Source organism: Rattus norvegicus, chromosome 15 (assembly GCF_021556685.1).
Source record: "Rattus norvegicus strain SHRSP/BbbUtx chromosome 15, alternate assembly SHRSP_T2T, whole genome shotgun sequence".
Classification (NCBI taxonomy): domain Eukaryota; kingdom Metazoa; phylum Chordata; class Mammalia; order Rodentia; family Muridae; genus Rattus; species Rattus norvegicus.
Genome location: NC_141548.1, coordinates 70,335,001 through 70,353,505, shown reverse-complemented (window position 1 = coordinate 70,353,505; position 18,505 = coordinate 70,335,001). Strand labels below are relative to the sequence as shown.

The 18,505-nt window shown below is 35.2% G+C and overlaps 1 long non-coding RNA gene across 5 annotated transcripts in view; it reads right to left on the bottom strand.

Annotated features, from left to right (window-relative positions):
* The window catches only part of LOC148001083 (uncharacterized), a 242,627-nt gene extending 232,594 nt beyond the window's left edge, over positions 1-10,033 (bottom strand). For 2 of the 5 annotated variants that reach the window (XR_015638398.1, XR_015638396.1), the window contains exons 1-2: positions 9,899-10,012; positions 1,381-1,640 (exon numbers count right to left, since the gene is read on the bottom strand). This is a non-coding gene — a long non-coding RNA (uncharacterized LOC148001083). Of the gene's footprint in view, positions 1-1,380; positions 1,641-8,404; positions 8,543-9,898 lie in introns of those variants that run through there. The other 3 variants (XR_015638397.1, XR_015638395.1, XR_015638399.1) reach the window with 3 other exon arrangements.
* Between the last annotated feature and the right edge of the window lie 8,472 nt (positions 10,034-18,505).

The window sequence follows — 18,505 nt, the reverse complement described above, 5'->3', positions numbered from 1 at the left end:
TGGAACTGGAAAACATCATCCTGAGTGAGCTAACCCAATCACAGAAAGACATACATGGTATGCACTCATTGATAAGTGGCTATTAGCCCAAATGCTTGAATTACCCTAGATGCCTAGAACAAATGAAACTCAAGACCGATGATCAAAATGTGAATGCTTCACTCCTTCTTTAAAAGGGGAACAAGAATACCCTTGGCAGGGAATAGAGAGGCAAAGATTAAAACAGAGACTGAAGGAACACCCATTCAGAGCCTTCCCCAAATGTGGCCCATACATATACAGCCACCCAATTAGACATGATGGATGAAGCAAAGAAGTGCAGACCGACAGGAGCCGGATGTAGATCGCTCCTGAGAGACACAGCCAGAATACAGCAAATACAGAGGCGAATACCAGCAGCAAACCACTGAACTGAGAATAGAACCCCCGTTGAAGGAATCAGAGAAAGAACTGGAAGAGCTTGAAGGGGCTCGAGACCCCATATGTACAACAATACCAAGCAACTAGAGCTTCCAGGGACTAAGCCACTAACTAAAGACTATACATGGACTGACCCTGGACTCTGACCTCAGAGGTAGCAATGAATATCCTAGTAAGATCACCAGTGGAAGGGGAAGCCCTGGGTCCTGCTAAGACTGAACCCCCAGTGAACTAGACTGGTGGGGCGAGGGCGGCAATGGGGGGAGGGTTGGGAGGGGAACACCCATAAGGAAGGGGAGGGGGGAGGGTGATGTTTGCCCGGAAACCGGGAAAGGGAATAACACTCGAAATGTATATAAGAAATACTCAAGTTAATAAAAAAAACATTTGAAATGTAAACAAATAAAATATCCAATAATAAAAGTACATTAAAAAATTAACAATAATTAATAATTGAATAATTAAATAATTATCGATAAGCTTCTTTCTGAGAAAATGTACTATAATGTATATTTCATTAAATGTAATCTTTTTTTTTCATTTAAAAGCTATAGCTGATAATAATTTGCAAGAGATCAGATTTTAAACCATGTCGTCTGTGAGACTGCCTCAGAGTCCACCATTCAGGTAATTTAGTATCATTTATTGTTCTATTGCACAGAGTAACTTCCAGCTTGATGAAGCCTTTGGACTTCAAGTACATTGAGCAAATCGTTGGCATAAACTTATTTTCTAAATTGACATTATAAGAAAGCCTGGACTTTCAACCTTGACAAGGTATAGCACAACATTAGAAAGGTTGTACAAAATATTTAAATGAGTTTACCTTATTATCTGCATTGAGAAATCCTAAGTTGACAATAGTAAGTTTTAGTGCAAGTTATACTCAAACTTGTCAAAAACAGAACTTTCTGGTAATTTTTAAGTGAAATACTTATTAATCTAAAATAAATCACTTACCATGTTTTGCAGTAACATCCAATGAAACAGTACATAAAGATTAAGAGTAAATTTGTACTGTGAGAGTCCCAAGGGTCCAGGTTAGTTGACTCTGTTGCTCTTCCTGTGGAGTTCCTATCCCGTTTGGGGCTCCAATCCTTCCTCTTATTCTTCCATAAAAGTCCTCAAGCTCCATTCACCTTTAGATGGTGGCTGTCTGTATCTGTCTGAGTCGGGTGCTGGGTGGAGCGTCTCAGAGGACAGCCATGTTAGACTCCTGTCTGCAAACATAACAGAGTATCATTAATAGTGTCATGGAATGCTGCTTGCCCATGAGATAGGCTTCAAACTGGGCCAGTGATTATTGCCTATTACCTCAGTCTCTGCTCACCCCCCAACCCTGCATTTCTAATAGGCAGGGTAAATTATGGGTCAAACGTTTTGAAGGGTGTGTTGGTGTCTCTGTTATTCCAAAGGGGTTACTGCCTGGCTAAAGGAGGTGGCTTCTTCATGTTCCATATCCTGAATGTTGTGAGTCACAGCTAAGGTCAACCCCATTGAATCTTAACCACCAAACAAAGAATATACACAGGGTAGGCCTAGGCCTCCCCGGATCTATGTAGCAAACGTGCAGCTTGGTCTTCACGTGGTTTCCGAACAACAGGAGTTAAAGCTATCCCAATAACTATATGTGGGATATGTTCTTCTAGTTAGGCTGCCTTGTCTGGCCACAGTGGAAAAGTCTGGAGCTTCGCAGAGACTTGAAGTGCCAGGGTAGGGGGATACCAGGGTCCTTCACCTGCTCAGAGGAGAGCAGAAAGGGGAAATATAGAAGGCTTGTGGGAGGGGGTGACCAAAAGAGGAGCAGTGAGCAGGATGTAAAGTGAATAAGTAAAAAATACAATTTAACTTAAAGAAAGAAAGAAAAGATAAAAACATCAACTCATTGAGCAACATGACTGTTACTTTTTTTTTAATCTTTCTAATTTTTTCTCAGTGGTGTCATCCACAACTAAAATTTACATGCTCTCAACAGGAATATCACACAGTGGCTTCTTGCGTTCTTCATTGCTGCTTTCAAATTTAAATACAAGTAAAAGAGGACTCAGCGGAATGACTGTTACTTTTAAGTGAACAGGATGAGTGAATTCATAAAGAGATGCACATTTCAATAGAAAGCCATGACATGAAAACAGAGGTGTTATAAATTGTCTCAACATATTTAAAATCGCAAGAGTTAGAGCAAAATTAAATAATAAATGGTTACTTTATTTAAATTAGATTATTTTCCCAAATATTTTATAGATGGCTTTGGCATAGAAATAATTCAGTGTGAGTTCTAAACTGTATCTGAGTTTCATGACATCAGCAGCCAAATTCTATGCACAAATTTAGTAATAGATTAAGTGAATAAGAAATAAAACTGACACATATACATTTCTCAAAAATATGAAATATATGTATTTCACTTCGTTGTACTTATTTATATAATTTTACAATATTATTATTGTTGTTTTGAAGTAGAATCTAATGTATCCCAATCTGGCTTCAGCATATTATGTAGTCAAGAGTTCCCAACACATATTTATTTTGTAATGGTAATATATTTTGTTAAAAGCAATATAAGGGAAAGAGAGGTTATTTGACTCACAATTACAGGTAAGTTTGCAGTAAGGTCAGGCAATGGAAACTTAAAGCCACTGGGTAATTATATTCATAATCAAGTGTAGAAAGCAATGAATTAATGAATGTTTTTTGCTAAGGTTCCTTTCTTTCAATCCAGTACAGAGCATAGCCAATAACATGACATTTCCAGCATAGATTGAACTTCCCAGCACTTTAATAACCAAATTAAGAAAATTCCTTAAAGATAGCTCAGTACTCCAGCTCCCAGTTGATTCTAGCTTTTGTCAAGGTGAAAATTAAAAATAATCACCAAAGAACATTAAACTAATGATCCTCCTACATTCATTTCCAATATACTGGATTACAAGCCTGTGCAAAGAAAGACACTCATTATGTCATAAGTCAATTAATGGCCTTCTGTGTGGCAAATATTCAAATAAATGAACTCTGTTCCATTTTCATTTTTTAATTATACTTTCATTTTTTACTATGAATTTCAGATGTGAATAATGAGCTTTTATCATTTTGGAAATTACTAGGTTTGTCTTTTAGCTTTTGTGTATTATTCTTACAACGACTAATTTACCTGTAAAATTCAGATGCATTGAAAAACAAACATACTTGCTTTTTCCATAGGCCCCAAAACAGTTATTTATATTATGGACAATTGAAAGATCTGGTTTGAATTTATTCATTCATAACTCAAACTGATTCTTTTTTAGTCTTTTTAAGATAGTATATGTACATCACATACATATTCACATGCAAATACATACACACATATACATATAGAATGATTTGGATTAGGTCGTGGGTAAAGAACACGTTGCTTAATTTTAATTCATTGTCAAAATAACCACTTTATTTGTTTCTGGATTGTTACTTTAGGAGATTTTTGTGGAAGAAACCCTGGGTTCAGTGAAGATAAATTGTTACCATGGAATCACAGAAGTAAAAATAGCACCCGGTGAGTTGGTGCACTTAGCTCACTTCTCCAGGAAGGATTTCAAGCAAAGTAGCTTTTGAGTCAGGGATTTCATCTCCTCGTTTAAATCCCATTATGTGATAGCTTTGTGTCTCCCACCGCAATGCATCTAAAAGTCTGAGAAAGTGCAATATAGGACTTTTGTTCCCCTATGTCACTTTCAACACAAGAAATGCATTGTTTTTGTATCAGAATCTTCCTTCTCACAAATCAGAAATTTAATCGGTGCACTGTATAATAAATTGATCAATTTGTTCCACTTAATAGTAACAATTTAAATATTAAACTTAATGTTGAAATTACCTAATAGCTGTGATGTTTTAATTTTCATAATATATAACTTCAAATGTTTTTGAAAAGATTATTAAATTATAGATACTGGCAATGATTTTTAAATACACAACGCAAAAGTGTCACAAATGAACTTGTAATACCTTTTAAATGATGTCACTAGTCTTCAAAACTCTCGGATATGTCTGTTACATATGTCTGCACATAAATCTTACAGATATCTGTAAATAACCTGTATATTGTGACAACTTGGAACCAGTGACTTCATAAAACTGATATGGCTACATATAAAAACATATTTTCAGATGTAAACCTCACTGAACTCAACAAAAATAACATGGTAATGAAATATAAAGAGAGAAGGAAGACAAAGAGAAAAAGAGATATTCAGGAAATCTCTCTTTCCCTGGTATAAGACTTGAATCTTTTGTATTCTATTTTTATCCTATTTTAAAATTTTCAGTTGTTTCACTAACAAAGGTGTCCAAATCTCTAGTTTTCACTAAATTCCTTCAAAGCTGTAATCATTTCAGAAAAACAGCACTTGGATAATGAGAAATCTAACTTTTAGTTGTTAAAATTTGTAAGCCCATTTTTGGATAAATCTTATTTCAATTACAATTAATAACTAATATTGCTGTCTATTGGTTAAGTTCAAACTCCTATTAATACCATCACCTTTCCCACACATTACATCTACTATGTAATCATTTTATAGTCCAACTGACAATTTGGGGGTTTCATATAAGTGAGAAAATTAGGTTCACTTCTTCCTGGGTCTTGCTATCTTAGTGGTCTTCTCTGTCTATCTCATGTAAAATGTAGTATGTCTTTTCATGAATGAGTAAACTTTTAATGTAATATATTATACATGTTACATAGGTATATACATATATATGTATGTATATATATAATATATGTGTGTGTTTGATATAAATAATGTAAAATAGATGATGAAATATGTGCAATGCAATATATTATAATAGTCAGGCCTTGACTATTTTGAACAATAAACACAGGTGGGCTGAAATCCCTGTATTAATGATTTAATTTCTTCTGGAAATATATAGAAAGAATAAAAAAATTCTACTTTTAAGATTTTCCTGAAGGTTTTTCTTTCCTTGATTTCATGTTGTCGCTCAATTTCCGAGCACTGGTATATAAGAGTTCTTTCTTCTCCACATCCTTACCAGTATTTATGTTTCCTGTTTTTAATAATAGTTATTCTATATCTTACAGGTTCTTGTATTATCTTTATAATAATGCATCTTCAATAACTACTGAGAAATGAAAGGAAACACCACCAGGTTACCAATTACATTCCTCATATGACCAAATTAATTCAAAATTCCATGTGTACCAGAGGTATTCATATACACTGTGAATAGTATAACCATTCCAGAGACTAAAATGGGGAGACCATAATTCCAGGCAGTCTAGACTTTTCTATGTATTTGAGAAGAACCTGTGTTATATAGTGAATTATGAAATATTATGAATTAAGAAAAAAAGCCTAGAGGCAACACCATATGTAATTTCCCGGCAAACTTCAAAATGGCAGTAACCTTATAGACTGGTATTGGTATAAAAGTAGACACACCAATGAATAAAGAAAAATATAAATCTCATACAACACACACACACACACACACACACACACACACACACACACACACACAAAACTGATCCCCAAAAGTGCTTCAAAATCATTTATCTTGGAAAGTGATAATTTCTGCCTGAAAAATAATGTATCTGTTGGCATAAGGTTGAAACTTTGAATGCAATTAAGCCTAGTGTGTACCACAGGCTGAAGTTAAAGATCAGAATCTCAGAAACGATAGAAAAGTATTTGAGGACAACTGTTTAGGGCATTGTTATAGACTTTTGATATGACCCTCAAATGTACAGGGAGCAATATCGTAAAAAGACAATTGGATTTACATCATACTGAAAGGATCCGTCACAACAGAGGAAAATACCAGAGTGAAACAACAATCACTGGAAAGGAGAAAAAGTTTGACAAGTACTTATCTAACAAAGGACTATTAATAATATAAAGAATTCAAAGCCTAATCTCATCTATAATTTCATATCTAGTCTTAGAATCAATGCTATGCTTCTTATAATTTTTTCCATATGATAACCAGGATGAGTAATTAGTTTTTTTTTAGTTTAAAAGATTCTAAACATATTATTTTCATGATTTAAGTATTAGATAGTATAAAATATATTGACACAGCAAGGGCAAAACTAAAGTACATCAATTGGTAAAAAAGGTGTCTGATTATAATTAAGATTTCAGTACACAGACTATAGTCAACCAAATGAACACTGTCAATAAGAAGCATTACATAGTTACATGAAAAAATTGAAGTTTGTATATATTATGATCAATGGAATATTTAAAATAACATGAAATGTTATTTCCTTAATTTTGAGAATACTAGATTCTTCAAAAAATGTCCTTTTATAAATATTATTATAAGTAACTAGTCTTATTTAAATAAATTATTCCAGTCATTATTGTTCATAATACACATAATTAAAGAATAAATTATGGTGAAAGTTCTCAATTTTTCATATAAATTGAAAATACTTAATATATTAGTATATTTCTCTAACTGCTACATTTGTTTAAATAGGTTTTTATTTCATTATCCTAAGTTTTATATTTATACATTCTTAGCTTAGACAAGCTATGACATTCACTAGAGTAATGAGAGGGAATGGTATGATAAGTACACATTTGCTATGCTCTCTCTCAGGCCGAATAATAACACCTTTTGCAATGTTAACCAAACTCTTAGTGGAGCTGATTTTGTGACATAGTCTTAAGAAAGCAAGGAAACCACGTGTCATTTTTAATTTTGACGATGTCTTCCACGTATTTTTGAAAAACATTTTCTTTTTATAAGTAATTTGATGAGAGAGCCAATGACAATGGAATGATACAAAAAAGCAATCATCCTATGTTTTTACCTTACATTATTATGGAATTCAATCTGGCAATATATGTAAGACAAGCTTCCACATTGCATGCAGTTGGGGAAGAAATATAAAATGTAAAAGGATGGAAAACAAACTGGAACCTCTGAAGATAAACATGTACCCATAAATGATTTGTAAATGCCAAGATAAGTAACACAAAACCCAAGCTTTCAATTTCAATATTCTGAGTGATCAGGAGATTTTCATTGACTTAGTTTTCCAAATAGGAAAAATAGTGACCAACTGAAAACTGCTGTGCACGATCCCCACGCCATTAATGAATATGATTATCAAAAACAAGTGTGTATGGCTTGTAACAGTTAATAACATGCTTAAGCAGAAAAATGACAACTGCTCATTTGTATTTAACAAAGAGTAAAGAGATTTCTCTCATGATACACCTTCAGGAAGTAGTATGTAAAACAGTAAATTCTGAGAATTTTTCCTTCATCTATATGGACACAGGAAAGAATGATTGGCTTCTTCACTCCTATATCTATATCTATATCTATATCTATATCTATATCTATATCTATATCTATATCTATATCTATATCTATATCTATATCTATATCTATATCTATATCTATATCTATATCATATCTATATCTATATCTATATCTATATATCTATATCTATATCTATTTCAGGCAATTTGAAAGATTTAGAGCTATAAAAAAGAATTACCGTTAAGACCTGGGACTAACCATTAAGCATCTTTTTCCTTAAATGAACAAAATTCAGAAAAACTGTAGGAGAAAGAGACACTGAGGCACAGTGACAGCCATTCCATGTCAAGTAGCAAGAGATTGGAATTAGATTAGATTTGGTTGTCAGAGATGCAAGGGCAAATTAATAAAATTTACTTTCAGTATAGGTAGATCTTTATTTCTATAATACATAACTGGATATAATATACACTGCCGCATTAATAATTTCGGGAGATATCTTGACTCAATAGCACATGATTACAGGACTGACTGCTTCACCTACCTTGGAAATCATATCAAAGCAGATCTACTCTTTCAGAATCTCTCACAATCCCATACCTTTTTCTCAGCCACCAACTCCAGCAGTCATTCTCTGGGGACTTGTGACTCTATTCAGGAATTCAGGGAGTCCAGGAAAACCAGTATTAGATCTTTAAATCCTTACCTCTCATCCAACAGTGATTTCTCTTCCCTCTCTGGCCCTATTTCCAGAGTATCTAGAATATCCAGATGGCAGGACTTGCTATCCCCCCTCTTATGGATGACTTCTGCATCTCCTTCTAGCTCATATCCACTCCTAAGTGTCAGCTCCCCATACCTGGAAAAGTATTCTACACAAAACCCCTTGAGGTCACAATGGCAGGATTGTGGAATCATTCCTTCACCAGGTCACGCACAGCCACTACATTTTTCTAATAACCAGACAGGTCAACAGAAACCAAAGGACGTATTGTCACCAAAAAATAGAAAATACCAGATACTAGTACCTAGAATAACAATTATCTCAACCAAATAATCTCACATCAGGGTTAAAACATAGTCAATAACAGCCAGTACAATATGTGTCCAATAGAACCCAGGAAACCTAATGTAGCCAACACTGAAAATGCAATACCAGTCAAGCATAGAACATACATTCCCAATAATCTACATGAATAAATTGTTTTAAAAATCTATGGAAACACAAACACAGAGTGGAATGTAATTGAATAAAAGAGTCCATGCCTAACATGCAGAAATAGAATCAACCACTGTATGTTTTCTAAGAAAGGTAAGAAGAATGTGGATCTGGAAGGGAGCAGTTAGTGCTAAGGAACTGGGTACATGTAGGTAGGAGATGGAAAACAGTAATCAGAATATACTGTATGAAAATAATCTCTTTAATTTTCATAATGGTGAGGTACAAGAAGAAGAAGGAGAAAGGAAGTAGAAGAAGAAGAGGAGGAGGAAGAGGAATGAAGAAGAAGAAGAAGAGGAAGAGGAAGAAGAGGAGGAGGGGGGAGGAGGAGGAAGAAGAAGAAGAAGAAGAAGAAGAAGAAGAAGAAGAAGAAGAAGAAGAAGAAGAAGAAGAAGAAGAAGAAGAAAATGCAACAGCAGAATATAATGGTTCATGAGGCTCCATCCCACCCCGAGTATTTATAAGATTTTTTAACTATATCTAAAGTGTTTAAATACCTCCCCATACCATGCCCTTTAACTTTTGGAAGCTATATTTAAGTCAGTACTGTCAAGAAGTTGTTCAATACAAATCTGTTTCTTTTCTATCAGGAAATTCTATAATTCAGTGTTTTTGCTATTACCTTTGAGATATTGTCCATAAAGAACAAACAAACACACACAACAGCAATCCCATGTATGTATCCTTAAACACTTAAATTATCCATATTGCAGGAACAGTTGAGCTGCCTCTATGTAAACATTGAGAGCTCCTCAGCTGCAAAAGCATCTCCTTCAGGAGGATCTAGTTGATGACTGACTGAGAAACCAGCATCTCCTGCAGAAGGACCTGACTGAGGACTGCCTGAGAGACTAAGGATTCCTGGTGCAGCCAATACCAGCCAATCAGGAACTATTGTTTAGAAGAGATGCTTTCTTGGGAAAAATGGGAATACCAGTGAAGAGCTTGCAGCTGTATTCAGGGAATTTGGGCATTTCTCACCTGCTCCAGGAGTCTGTGTAGTTGACCCTGTACCTAGCATTTTCAGATGGCACAGCTTGCTGTCCCCCACTCTTCCAGATGACCTCTACATCTCTTCTAGCCCATCTCCATTCCTAAGTGTCAGCTCCCCATACCTGGAAAAGTATTCCACATAGAACCCCTTGAGGTCACAATGGTAGGATTGTGGAATCATTCGTTCACCAGGTCAGCCACAGCCAGCACATTTTTCTAATAACCAGACAGGTCAACAGAAACCAAAGAATAAACTTTCACACAAAATGACAAGACCAGATTCTGGGACCTAGAACAACAGTTATCTCCAACCAAATATCCTACATCAATGTTAAATCATAGTCAATAACAGCCAAGACATCATGTGTCCACTCCCACTCAGGAACCTAAGACAGCCAGCACTGAAAACGCAATATAATTGATGCATAAGACATGCATTCCCAAATAGTCTTCATGAATAAAATTATTTAAAAAAATCTGTGGAAACACAAACACAAAGTAGAATGAAATGAAGAAAACAGTTCATGCCTCACATACAGAAATAGAACCAATTCCTGTTTGTTCTCTAAGAAACGTGGGAAGAATGTGGATCTGGAAGGGGGCAGTTGGTGCCAAGGAGCTGGGTGCATGTAGTTAAGAGATGGGAAAGAGTAATCAGAAAATACTTTATGAAAATAATATCTTTTCAATTTGTAAATTGGTGAATTAAAACATCATCAAGAAGAAAAATACTGTAACAGAATATCAAAGCTCATGAGGCTCCATCCCATCCTGAGTATTCATAGGCTTTTTAACTGTAGCTAAAGAGTATTCGTGGCTTCTCCATTCCTGGAGGAGCTATACAATGGTTGTTGAATGAATAAACAGTTTTTCAAGAAGTATAGTCATTTCTAGAGTGTCTATGTTTCTGTTAATATAAGTAGTCCCAATATGAAACCCATTCCATGGGCAAGCACCAATTCCCAACACTATTAATAATACTCTGTTAGGCTTGTAGACAGCAGTCTAGCTATCCTCTGAGAGACTCAACTAAGCAGTTGACTCTGACAGATGCAAATATTCACAGCCAAACAGTGGGTGGAGCTTCGGGTCTATTGCGAAAGAATAGGGGGAAGGACTGAGACCCCAAAGGGAATAGAAACTCCACAGAAAGACCAACAGAATCAACTAACCTGTACCCTTGGAGCTCTCAGAGACTGATCCATCAACCAAAGAGCAAACACATTCTGGCCTGAGGCCTCCACACATGAAGTGGATGTGCAGCTTTGTCTTCATGTGGGTCCAGAACAGCTGTCACAAAAGCTGTTCCTGTCTATTGGATATATAATTCTAGCTGGGCTGCTTTTTCTGACTTCAGTGGGATGCATCTAGCTCCTCAGAGAAATGATATGCCAAGGTGTGGGGATACCCAGGAGGTCCTCCATCTTCTCAGAGAAGAAGGGGATGGTGGAAAGGGTTGTGGGTTGTGTTGATTGGGAGGAGGCCAGTAAGCAGATGCAAAGTGAAAAGGTAAATAAACAAATAAATAAATAAATTCATACTAATGATCTTTTTAGTAACCCTATATAAACCCATTGGTTGCCCAAAATATCAAAAGAAAGGACACTAAGTAGAAATGGAATTAACTGCAAGACAGGGGATCAGTATAAGTGAGAGTTGAAAAAAGAAAGGTTAATTGAAGATAATATGATTACTATGCATTATATATGTTTATGAGACTTATAATAAAACACATTATTGTGTATATGTCTGATATGTATGTGTTTTTTGTATGAATACTGTGATTGTATATGCTTGGGCCAGGGAGTGGCACTATTAGGAGGTATGGCCTTGTTGGAGTGGGTGTGTCACTATGGCTGTGGGCTTTAATAGCCTAGTTCTAGCTGCCTGGAAGTCAGTTTTCTGTCAGAGAGTTCCTGTTGCCTGGATAAACACATTAGACAGTCAACTTTTTCTTCCTGAAAAGTATTCCTCTGCACTATACTTCACCTCCACCACCATGCCTCAGTAACACGAAGCACCTGAAAATTTATGGTACTTACAATGTAACAGACATTTTAACACTTGTTATTAGATGCTGGAGGAATCTTTGAAGATGTTGCATTAATACCTATAGTAAACTATTATTGTATAAAAAGATAACAGAAGTTAAAGTAGACTCAGTGTTGTATGTTACCTGAGGCTTGGCGGCCATAAGTGTTACCCCACAGATGCTATGACAGCAATATCTAGCTTCTGTTTAGATTTCTTACATTTAATAAATCTTACACTTTAAAAATCTAAAGATTAGAAGCTAAGGCAGCCGCTTACAGTTACCATTTGAATTGCCCTGACACAATGTATGGAGATGGACCGTAAGGCACAGTACAATGAGTAGAGGCGACCAGGTCACTTAATCTTACTACTATTTACAACTTTGGAACCTGTGTACAACAAAAACAGGTGTATAAAACATCTCTATCTTATGAAGACATTTTATTAGGTATTGATTACAAGTTCACAATGGTATGCTCAGTTCACAGAGCTTTATTATATGTGGAAAAGGATCTTGCTAAATTCACAAGCTGAAAACCAAGAGATGGGAACTATAAGTTCAGCATTAAGGAATCATTTGAGTACAGATTCCAAAGAGAAATTCAAAGGTGCAAGTACTAAATCATCTCTATTCTAACAAGAACGACATCAATCAAAACTGCATTTTTTATTTTTTTGTACCACAGGCTAACTTATGAATGTTTCTCTAAATTCGGTGTCTGTTTAAAAGTTTGGTTTGGCCCCATAATGCTGAAAATTGACAGTTTGTAGATGTATTTGGTAAACAAACCACCCAAATAACAAGTTGGCTTTTGGGGTTGGGGATTTAGCTCAGTGGTATAGCGCTTGTCTAGAAAGTGCAAGGCCCTGTATTCGGTTCTCAGCTCCGAAAAAAAGAAAAAGGAAAAAAAAACAAGTTGGCGGCTTTCTTCAGTATACAAAAAATAATATCCAGTATACATTGTGTATTTTAACTCTAAATGTTTACAAGTCTCCACATATGGAAACTAGTCTTTACTAAATTCAAAAGCTATGTCTCCATAATGTCATAGATTACTTGAAATTTGAACCAGATTTTCATTTTACGTGACTTATAAAAACATCTTAAAACATTTGCTAATTTTCCCCCAGTTTATGATGAATACAAATGAAGCAACGTGTAATAGAAAAGCAGTCGGGATTGGAAAGCTGAAGTAGGCATGGAGAATTGTGAAGTTTTATTGCTGGCAATGGCAGCTGCAAAAAACCAGTCAGTGATGGTCATTAAGTAATAAACATAGAGAAGAAAGCATTGACCAGATTAATAGCCACTTACTAAGTCTCAATGAATATGTTGATTCTTTTTCCAGCAATGGAATCACATGTATTATAGCTCTGGTAATTAGAATAGAGTCAATTAAGTTTGCAATAATGCCTTGTTAATCTCTAAAGTCCATCTGTCTTCTGAATAGACCAAATAGGTAAGTAGAAAGGGTCTGGGTAATAATCATTATCCCTGAATCTTTAAAGTTTCTAATGATGCCACTAATCTCTGTCGCCCTTCTAACAATGCATTGTGGAGCAGGCACTTGAACATTTTTGTCATTACGAAGCACTTTTGTTGACCCCTTTTAGTGTACTTTGACACCATATTTCTCACTTCAAAGATCAGGAAGCCCATGTTGTGATTTTATGCATAGCTGAGCAAACCCATCCCCTTTCAAGCATTATTGACTGAGTATATATTCATAGAGACAATTCATGTTTCAGTGACTCTTCTCTGAAAATGACTGAAACCACAGGCCATTAATGGTGCAGCCTTCATTAGTCCACAGCATGACTGTTGACCACAATTGAGAGTTAGGTTCCCGAGAAATATCACTTCAAAGTTTGGAGCAATACTGCAAATTTCTGGCTGTTTTCCTTTTACTGATTTATTGTTGCCATAATATGTAATCACGAATTATAAATTGTATAAAACTTGATATAATTATTGCTGAAAGTTTAAGCAGTTGACTTCTCTGAAAGATATCCATAAAATTAATGAAATTGTCCTCTTGCTATAAACTAGTGAAATACACAGTTCTTTATGGTCTGGTAAATAATGTGATTTATATCAGACTCAGGTTTACCACATTTGAGTTTTCAGATTATGCAAGTCAGAAACAAGCAGCTTACCAATCACTTTATTATATGTATTATTATTAATTAGATCTATAAAAATTCTAGAATTTTAAAATGAAGGCTATGCATGGGTATAAAAATATATAAACATATAAGCCTACATGAATGAGTCTATAAATGCATGTAGATATATTGCCAGATAAGTATGTATGAAATTTGTCAGTCTAAGCAATTATATGTGACAAAAATACAGAAATAAAATTTTTACTTGCCATTTTTTTTCAGTTAACCTAGGAAAGGCACATTAATCACAAAACAAATAATGAATTGTTCTGAGGTTTAAATGCCATCTGTGCCTTTTGTTATATCAGATAATTAAGTTGCCTTGGTAACTAAGGTTGGAAACATCTTTCCATTATGAAAAAGGAAGGAATAAAATTATAAACGTTTGTTAAATAGATGTTCACTAATATGCATATGAATATTCTTGTGAATGGAGAAATGGATGTCATGTGGCACCCGAACTTACAATATGTTGTCAAAAGGATTTATATATTTTTACCTGAACTGGAAGTCTAGAGTGTACTCTAACAAGGTTACAAATTATTTTATATATCAATTATATATATTATATTATACATATATACATATATACATATATACATATATACATATATACATATATACATATATACATATATACATATATACATATATACATATATACATATATACATATATACATATATACATATATACATATATACATATATACATATATACATATATACATATATACATATACATATATATATACATATATACATATATATATAGTTTAAGTTTTGTATTTCAAGCTGGTTATGCTTCTTCTGTGAAAGAGACGCTGGACTACAAACTACTCAATGCTTTTGATTAGATGTGACCCATACATATACAGCCACCAAACTAGTTAAGATGGATGAAGCAAAGAAGTGCTTCAGGAACCGGATGTTGATCTCTCCTGAGAGACACAGCCAGAATATAGCAAATACAGAGGCGAATGCCAGCAGCAAACCACTGAACTGAGAATAGGACCCCCGTTGAAGGGGTCAGAGAAAGGACTGGAAGAGCTTGAAGGGGCTTGAGACCCCTTATGAACAACAATGCCTAGCAACCAGAGCTTCCAGGGACTAAGCCACTACCTAAAGACTATACATGGACTGACCCTGGACTCTGACCTCATAGGTAGCAATGAATATCCTAGTAAGAGCACCAGTGGAAGGGGAAGCCCTTGGTCCTGCCAAGGCTGGACCGTCAGTGAACGGGAATCTTAAAGGGAGGGCAGTAATGGGGAAGGATGGGGAGGGGAACACCCATATAGAAGGGGAGGGGAGGGTTTAGGGGGATGTTGGCCTGGAAACCAGGAAAGGGAATAACATTTGAAATGTAAACAAGAAATACCCAATTTAATAAAGATGGAAGAAAAATAAAAAATAAAATAAATAAAAAAGAAATGTTTCCAAAAACTTGATACATGTACTAATAAGTACATGGAGTAATTTAAGACTGTGAACTTTCATGATAAAACCTCTTTCATATCAAGTAACCAGAGCCCATTCATTTGGGAAAAGTATGTGTGTATGTGTTTGAAAATATATGTATGTATACATATGTAAAAATATGTCATATATTTCTTTATGTATTTCTATGTGTATACCTCATATACATATATATTATACAATTATACATACACACACACACACACACACACACACACACACACACACCCCTATGGTTCTTTTACAACTGTGGTATGATTTTGTAATATAATAAAGATTTTTTAATTGAGAAATGGAAGTCTACTTAGAAATGGTTTAAATTGTCTTTCAGCTCTTGAAAATTTAGTATGAAAGCATGTATTTTCTTGAACTATCAAAGTCACAGAGTTGTGATTTCAGATATAAATATCTCATTAGTTTTTGTCCATGTTGTTCAACAGAAGAGCATGGTAACCTAGCAGTTCATGTCTGACACAAAAGTAGAAACCCAGAATCAAAATGATAGTGTGATGTCAGGTCCCAATTTTCAGGCTTGTATTTATTCAACACCTTAGCTCTATATTATAACATAAAATAAGATATAAAAAGCATGATGGGCACTGAAAAATTTGTGGGTCTAACATGTCAGCTGTATTATCTTGAACCTTTAATCAAGTACAAACCAAACCAATTTTAATAAATTAAGATAGACACCTCAGAATTCTCTTTTTTATTTATTTATGTATTTATTCAATTTATATCCCTATTACATTCTTCCAATGCTGCTTAGGTTCCGAAGACCTGAAACTAGATATCCCAGGGACTTAGGGATGATCTAATATTAATCTTCTACTAAAGAAATATAGTGATAATATGATTCCAAATGACATTCCACATATTCATAGAACAGTACCTTGTTCAACCATCATCAGCGAGGTTTACTTCTGCAGCAGATAAGAACAAGTACACATATGCACAGACAATATACATGAATTTAGAAGACTTGGAATACTCAGCATTAATCAGGATATTTCTATCAAATCCCTCTCCTTAAAGCTCATGGAACCCGGAGAAGTGTACACAGAGTGTAAAAGCCAGATGGGATAGAGGACACCAGGTAAACAAGGCCTTCCATGTAAAATAGAAAAAAAAATCCTCAGAACTCAGAGACTGAAGTGGTATGCACAAGGCCTGTTCACATTTCTAATAGTTTCATCACTGTGATTGATTTTCTTTAATCTGAAACAAAATAAATCAAAAATCAAATTTAAAACCCTCTGAAGAACTCTTTACTGTGTGATTAGAAAGCATATACCCTTATTTTCTGGATATGCCATCTATTCACACAAAACCTTTCCTTTTTAATGTACAAAGAAACAGTCAATATTATTACTTCCATTTTTGGGAACTGGATTTAGGTTTACATAGATCAAGAAAAACTCACTTTCGGGAAACAGGTAGAAGGGTGAAAAATTGTCTTAATATAATACGTCTTGGAATAGCCAGTTTGTTAAAGCACAAATCTCTGGTTGGGCAATGATTAGCTTTACTTTTAAAAAATTTTATCTTTATATAATTTTTATTTGTATTCTCTCTATCTATCTATCTCTCTCTGTCTCTGTCTCTCTCTCTCTCCCTCCCTTCTCTCCCCTCTCTCGCCTCCCTCCCCTGTCCCTCTCCCTCGCTTCTCCCTTCCCTTCATCCCTCTTTTACCATACAGGGTCCTTGACTTTGTGTATATATTATAGCTTCCAGTTTTTTGTTTTTATGGGATTCTGAGTATGTAAATGAGTGAGCCTCTGCATCTGTATCTGTTTCTTGTGCCCTTTATTGGGCTTTTTCTGTTACTTTGGCCTATTCTGATGGGGGTAGTTTTGGTTTTGAATTATTATATTTTATTTTATTATTATCCCTTAAAACCTGTTTGTTTTCTAAGAAGTGACAGAAAGGGAGTGGACTCAGTTTGGAAGAGAGGTTCAGAGAATTGGTAGGAATAGACGTAGGGGAACATTAGCTACATAATATCATATGAAAAATGTTTTCAATTAAAGTAATAATTAGATGAAATAACTAAGATGTTCCAACATATCACAAGGATACATGCTCCACTATGTTCATAGCAGCCTTATTTATAATAGCCAGAAGCTGGAAAGAACCCAGATGTCTTCAACAGAGTAATATATAAAGAAAATGTACATCTACACAATGGAGTACTACTCACCTATTAAAAACAATGACTTCATGATATTCTTAGGCAAGTGGATTAGAAAATATCATTCTGAGTGAGGTAACCCAATCACAAAATAACACATGTGGTATACACTCATGGATAAGTGGATATTAGCCCAAAAGCTCAGCATACCCAAGATAAAATTCATAGACCACATAAAGCTCATGAAGACATAAGTGCAGATGCTTTGGTCCTTAGAAGGGGGAACAAAATACTCACAGGAGGAAATATGGAAACAAAGTGAGGAGCAGAGACTGAAGGAAAGCTCATCCAGAGACAGCCACACCTGGGGATCTATTCCATATGCAGTCATGAAAACCAGACTCTAGTGTGGATACCAACACATGAATGCTGACAGGAGTCTGATATAGCTATCTTCTGAGAGGGTCTACAGGATCCTGACAAATACATAGGAGGATGCTCACAGTCAACCATTGGACTGAGAAGAAGGTCCCCAGTGAAGGAGTTAGATAAAGGACCGAAGGAGCTGAGGGGGTTTGCAACTCTATAGGAAGAACAATAATATCAACCAACGACACACCCCAGAGATACCATGGAGTAAACCACCAACTAAAGAGTACATGTGAGTGACCTATGGCTCCAGCCATTTATGTGGCAGAGGATGGCCTTGTTTGGCATCAATGGGAGAAGAGGGCCTTGGTCCTGAGAAAGCTTGATGTCCCAGTGTAGGGGGATGCCAGGGCTGGG